The sequence below is a fragment of the Tupaia chinensis genome, unplaced genomic scaffold (genome assembly GCF_000334495.1).
Source record: "Tupaia chinensis unplaced genomic scaffold, TupChi_1.0 Scaffold145607_1, whole genome shotgun sequence".
Taxonomy (NCBI): Eukaryota; Metazoa; Chordata; class Mammalia; order Scandentia; family Tupaiidae; genus Tupaia; species Tupaia belangeri.
The window spans coordinates 174086-181014 of record NW_006205464.1 but is presented as its reverse complement, the minus strand read 5'-3'; positions in this window follow the sequence as shown (position 1 = coordinate 181014).

The following is a 6929-nucleotide window of genomic DNA, read 5'->3' as shown; positions in this document are numbered from 1 at the left end:
ATAAAAGTTTCCTGTATATTACTTCTCTTTGTAGAAATTATTTGAAACTATGCAAGATTTTCAAAATCCAGAAGAAATCATATTTAATTAATTAGCTTTCAAAGCCACTTCCTAGGGAAAGGGCAACAGAATCATTGTCAATATCTAGTACTGTAGCATATTAGCTGAATGGAAGGTTTACCAGTCTTGAGTTAATTGTTTTTATGTACTGCAGGAACAATGTTAAGTGGATGGAATGAGGTATGTAAGGAAATGTTATTGACTTCTCTAGCAAGAGGACTTCAAAAATAACTGCAACAACCCAACTACTTGAGTATTAATAAGGAAATTGCTCTTTTTTATTTTTTTGGAGAGGCTTTTTTTGCTATAGGGCGTGTGCATTCACCAGAAAGACAGAGAGAGACAGAGAGACAGAAAGAGAGAAATCACCCCCCAGGAGGAATGGCCACGCCACAATCCCTTCTCCTCCATTCTCTCCTCAGGATCTTGGGCACGCATGCACACGTATCCGGCGTGAGAGTAAGGCACTGGGTCCGGGACTCAAACTGTGCTCGACTACATAAGAGTCCAGTGACATAGCCATTATGCTAACTGCTGGTCTCAGGAAATTGCTCTTTTTTATTTTGATAGTAAACTTTAAAAGTTACGGTTTAATTCTGTTGGATAATAAGTGAGTAAAAATTATTTTGGGAACTAAAGGTCAAGAAAGCAGATTATTATTCAACATTCAATCTTGATATTGGAGTCTTCAAAACACTCTTGGAAAATATGCATTATGAAAAAATTTACTAAGAATGAATTCAAAGCAATTATTTATTTATTTTAGGTTTTTGCCATAGGTTGTGGGCACCTGCTAAAGAGAAAGTTGAGAGGGAACCAGCAGTTAGCATAATGGCTATGTCGCTGGACTCCTACATAGTCGACCGTGGTTCGCGTCCCGGACCCGGTGGCTTAAAACTCACACCAGGTGCGTGTGCATGCGTGCCCAAGATCCCAAGAGGAGAATGGAGGAGAAGGGATTGCGGCGTGACCATCCCCCCTGGGGGGTGATTTCTCGCTTTCTGTCTCTCTATCTCTCTGTCTGTCTGGCAAGTGCACGCGCCCTATAGCGAAAACCTCTACCCCCCCAAAAAAAAAGAGAAAGTTGAGAGAGGAAATGAGAAATCATTCCTCCAGGGGAGGGGGCCATTCTAAAATCCCTTCTCTGTCATTCTCCTGGGATTTTAAAACTTGTACACACACACACACACACACACACACACACACACACACAGAGTGATTTTCGAGCTGCCAGGTCTAGGATTCAAACTGTGGTCTGTCATGGGAACCCAGTGCCTTAACTCCTAAGCAAAAATAATTGCATCAAAATAAATGTATATTATAATTCTATCTTCCATAAACTTTTTGAAATCATTTCATATCTCTTTTCATCCATTTTAGCAATAGTTTGTATAACTGAAAATATTTTCTAAAATAATCGTCTGGAATTTTTTATGCAAGCATTAATTTATACTGCATATGAAATATAATATTACATGTATGCATATCCCACAATGTAAGGCCAATTATTTTGTTCTTCTAGTTAAAAATGATAGAACATATTTATTTCTCCTCCACTAAAATGATCAAAGAAATTAAATTTAAGCAACTGTATACACCTACATACACAAGTATACATAAGAGACAGTATCAAAGGAAATCTGTTTATTGAAATATTTAATAAGACCAGTCAGTGCTGCCGAGGTAATACACCTTCATCCACATGGGAAAGGTTCTGGGTTCATGGGGTGTGTCTATGCATGATCGTGGTCTGAGCTGGCTTGGATTAGGAGAGGACTATGGTAGAAAGACCTTGTTGGTGCCTGTCTCTGTCTCTTTCTCTTATGGAAGAAATAAATTAATAAATTTTTAATGACATAATATTTGATAAATTTCTGGAAATGTTACATCATAACCAATTCTTGAATAATAACATAATAGGAAAACTGTAACATAAAGACTCGTGAAACTAGAAGTTATTTGTAGAGTGGCAGTGTTTGGAATTATTTACTTAATATCTTTTTCCATTTTAGAACATATGAAGTAACAGATAATGAAAATATGTATTTTCTTTCTCTATATCAATATGATAGATCTGAGATGAGTAATGTTTAGAAATGCAATATTAGGATAGTCAAATAACAGATTTTTCTACATATTGTGGTACATTGGCAACTTGAAAGAGAAAGAAATACATGCAATTTGGGAGGAAGTATAAATTTATATTTTATTTATAACGGTTGATATGATTTTATCATAATTAGAATATCTTGAAGGATTTCCTGCCTGTTTGCAAGGATAATCTTTAATTTTTATTCTACCATTCATCAAAAAGAACTCTCTATCTTTCTATGTATCTATATCTATCTATTATATCTATCTATATCTATCTATCTATCTATCTATCTATCTATATGTTTTTGCTATAAGGCGTATGTGCTTACCAGGGAGATAGAATGAGAGACAAAGAGGGAAAGTGAGAAATTATGCTCCCAAGGGAGATGTCTACAGTGCAATGTCCTCACCCTCTACTCTCCTCTCAGAACTTGGAGCATGCAGACACACATACCCAGCTTTTTTTTCAAGCCACTGGGTCTGAAATTTTGAACTGTTGAGTTAATCATGTGGCATTCAGCCACCCTGACCACCACACCATTGTCTTTCCCCAGGAATACCAGAATTTTAAATAAGGTTAGTTAAAAATAAGTAAACCCTGGACTGGCAGGTTGCATGATGGGTTAGCGCACTGGACTCCCATGTGGCCGACTGTGATTCAAGTCCAAGATCTCGTGGCTTGCTTTCTCCCTCCTTCTCTCTCTCTCTCTCATTATATCTATCTATATCTATCTATCTATCTATCTATCTATCTATATGTTTTTGCTATAAGGCGTATGTGCTTACCAGGGAGATAGAATGAGAGACAAAGAGGGAAAGTGAGAAATTATGCTCCCAAGGGAGATGTCTACAGTGCAATGTCCTCACCCTCTACTCTCCTCTCAGAACTTGGAGCATGCAGACACACATACCCAGCTTTTTTTTCAAGCCACTGGGTCTGAAATTTTGAACTGTTGAGTTAATCATGTGGCATTCAGCCACCCTGACCACCACACCATTGTCTTTCCCCAGGAATACCAGATATGTTTAAAAACCTGAGAAAGAATGATTTAGAGCTGCACTTTCCAGGATGATAATCACTAGCTATATATGACTCTTAGAATTTTAAATAAGGTTAGTTAAAAATAAGTAAACCCTGGACTGGCAGGTTGCATGATGGGTTAGCGCTCTCTCTCTCTCTCTCTCTCTCTCTCTCTCTCTCTCCTCTCTCTCTCATCTCTCACTCTGTTCCTCTCTGGTCAAATTAAAAAAAAATGAATACAATTAAATAAAATAATTATTTTTTTTAAATAAATATATGGGAACTCACACTCAGTTACACTAGCCATGTGTCAAGTGCTAAATAATTAGGTGATGCTAGTGGACATGATACTGAACAGGTAGATACAGATCATTATCAGAGATAGTTCTATTAGAAAGCACTTGTTAGGTTTTAGATTACTTTTTTTTTTTTTTGAGAGATTTTCACTGTAGGGCGCGTGCGCTCGCCAGACAGACAGAGAGAGACAGAGAGACAGAAAGCGAGAAATCACCTCCCAGGGGGGATGGTCACGCTGCAATCCCTTCTCCTCCATTCTCCTCTCGGGATCTTGGGCACACACGCACACACGCCCGGCGTGAGTTTTAAGCCACCGGGTCCGGGACACGAACCGCGGTCGACTACGTGGGAGTCCAGCGACATAGCCATTACGCTAACTGCTGGTTCCCAGGTTTTAGATTACTTTTAAAGATTCTTTCCTTTTATCGATTTGTCATACAGTCCTAGTCAGCAGGTTTGACAATGGAGAAGACAGCAGAATAAACACCTGTTTTTATATGAGAAGTTGAGTCCTTTGAATAGTTCTTATTAATCAACAAATTGGTTCTCTTTGTAGTCTGTGTTTTAAAACACTACCAAAATGAAGGAAACTTACTGTGATATGATCCCCAATGCATATATAAACCTGACTTCTCTTCTTTTAGAGAGTTATTTTATTTAACTTGATTTATTTTTTAATTTGACCAGAGAAGGAAAAAGTGCCCGAGAGAGAGAGAGAGAGAGATAGGGAGAGAGAGAGAGAGGGAGAGAGAGAGATTTTCTCATAATTCTGAAAGATGGAAATCAAGGATCAGGTGCCAGAAGATCTGTTTCTTAGATGGCCTCTCTGTTTACAAATGCTGAATTCTCACTATGTCCTTGGTGGCCTTTCCTCTGTGTGTACACATTCCTGGTGTGTTTTCCTCTTCTTATGAAGACAGTAGTCATATGGATTATGCACCCACACATCTGACAACATAAGCTATCTTAAAGGAGAGAGCATATATGGGCCAACCTGTGGCATGGTGGTTAAAGTGGATGGATCCCACATGAACAACTTTTCAGTTCTCAGTCAGACTGGCAGCTTGAGAAGCACACCAGGTGGCATGTGTGTATGTACCCAAAATCCCAAAAGGAGGGGAAAATAGAGAAGGGACTGTAATGCACCCATTTCGATGGAGGGTAGGATACCATCTCACTTCTTTCTCTCTCTCTCTGTCTCTCTCTCTCCCTCTCTGGCAAGCACATGTGCCCTTTACCAAAACTCAAAAAAAGAGTAAGAGCAAGCATATTTATGATAGCTACAATGATAACAAAATAATGGAAGGATTCATGAATAAAGAATGATCATGTAACATGTATCATAACTAAAACATTCACAAAAGGAATCAATTCTGAATGTCTTCATCACCCTTATTCTCACACTCCCTGCCCCCATTCAATGAGTTACTAAGTACCACTAAAATTTATATCTGACATTCACATATCCATTTCCATCTCAGTTTGCATTTGTATTGTCTTCAAACTAAAATTTTAATTTTCTTCTAAACGACTTGCCTTTATGCAAGATGACTCTTTTAAATCAGTTCATTGAGACTGTTTTTCTGAATGTACATAATCTGCACTTTTCTGACGAGGTGATGTCACTTGATAAAGTGTACCAAATTTTTACCTAGACACATAGAACCTTGGGTTCTTTAGCCCAGAGATTTTTTTTCCCAGATACATGTTGAAGGAACTCAAAACTACTTGTAGTTTATTAATTGCATTGTAATATTTCACTTCTCTTGCCTTTTTCTTTGCTATTCCCATTGTATGTAAGTTCCTCTCCCTCTTTATGTAGGTGGAGAATTCTAATTTACTGTGTGAAACTAAACTGTCAAATCCAGGTTTAAAATAATAAAACTACACCTAAGGGACTTCACATACTTGTACAGTAGGGGATAGTGACTGGGTAAATTAAGAACATTTGGAATAACCAGTGGTAAGGATATAGGAAACTATTTTCTTAAAATTCCAATTTTTTTTTTTGAGAGATTTTTCGCTATAGGGCGTGTGTGCTTGCCAGACAGACAGAGAGAGACAGACAGACAGAAAGTGAGAAATCACCCCCCAGGGGGGATGGTCACACCACAATCCCTTCTCCTCCATTCTCCTCTTGGGATCTTGGGCATGCACGCACACGCTCCCGGCGTGAGTTTAAGCCACCGGGTCCGGGACTCAAACTACAGTCAACTACGTGGGAGTCCAGCGACATACCCATTACGCTAACTGCTGGTTCCCTAGAGCTCCAATTTTGAGATAAATCTGTACCCTATGCTGAGAATATCAGTAGGTTATTATCAAGAGTAATGTTATTATTGTTATGTTATTATTATTTTGTAATACACATACATGATGTTTAAAGCATATTATTAAGTTGTTAGAAAAGTCCTGTTTTTCTATGCAAAAGTGTATCATGACTTTTGTGATAACACAATAGAAATAGAACAGAATTACACTGAAATAAAGAATGTTAATACAATATCCCTATTCTTTTTTATATATAAATCCAGATTTATATATAAATCTAGATTTATGAATCTGGATTGCTGGAAAAATTTTATACTGATTATCAGTCCATATATTTTAGAGATATTTTTACTGTAGGGTGCATGTGCTTGCTGGAGAGACAGAGAGACAGAGAGAGAGAAAGCGAGAAATCACCCCTCGGGGTACTTGGCCATGACACAATCCCTTCTCTTCTAATCTCCTCTTGGAATTCTGGGTATTCATGTACATGTTAAAGGAACTCATGCCCAGCATGAATTTCAAGTCACCGGGTCCAGGACTTAAACTATTGTCAGCCATGGGGAATACTTGGTCCTTTACTACACCACATGCTGGTCCCAAGTTTAAAATTTTAAGAGTAATTTTCTTTCTTTTTCCAAATAGCTAATTTATTAGGCTTTAGAAAGCTCTTTTTATGAAAAATTAATAGTTTTCAAATTAGCATTTATAGTTGTCTAATTTTGTCAGCAATTAGAGTATTTTTTGTCCAGCAAAAGGAGGTTTACACCTGACCTTCTCAGTCTAGACTATTTATGTTGACCAGCCGAAGTGAAAAAACTAAAAGATTTGGCCATAACACTAAGTCTTCAAATTACAGACTTTGATGCAACTGGAAAAAACTAATTGTTAAAAGAATTTTGTAAAATTTGGTTCTTGAGAAGAAATCACTGAATTGACATTAATATTAGTTATTAAGGAACCGGCAGGTGGCATGGTGGTTAGGGAGGCTGGACTCCCACATGGCCAATCACGCTTCAAATCCTGGACCTGGTAGCTTACTTTCTCTCTCTCTCTCTCTCTGTGTGTGTGTGTGTGTGCGTGCATGTGTGTATGTGTGTGTCCCTCTGGTAAAATTAAAATTAATAAATAAATAAATAAAGTTAAAAATTAAATAATGCTTTAAAAAAAGTTAGCTATGAAAATGGTA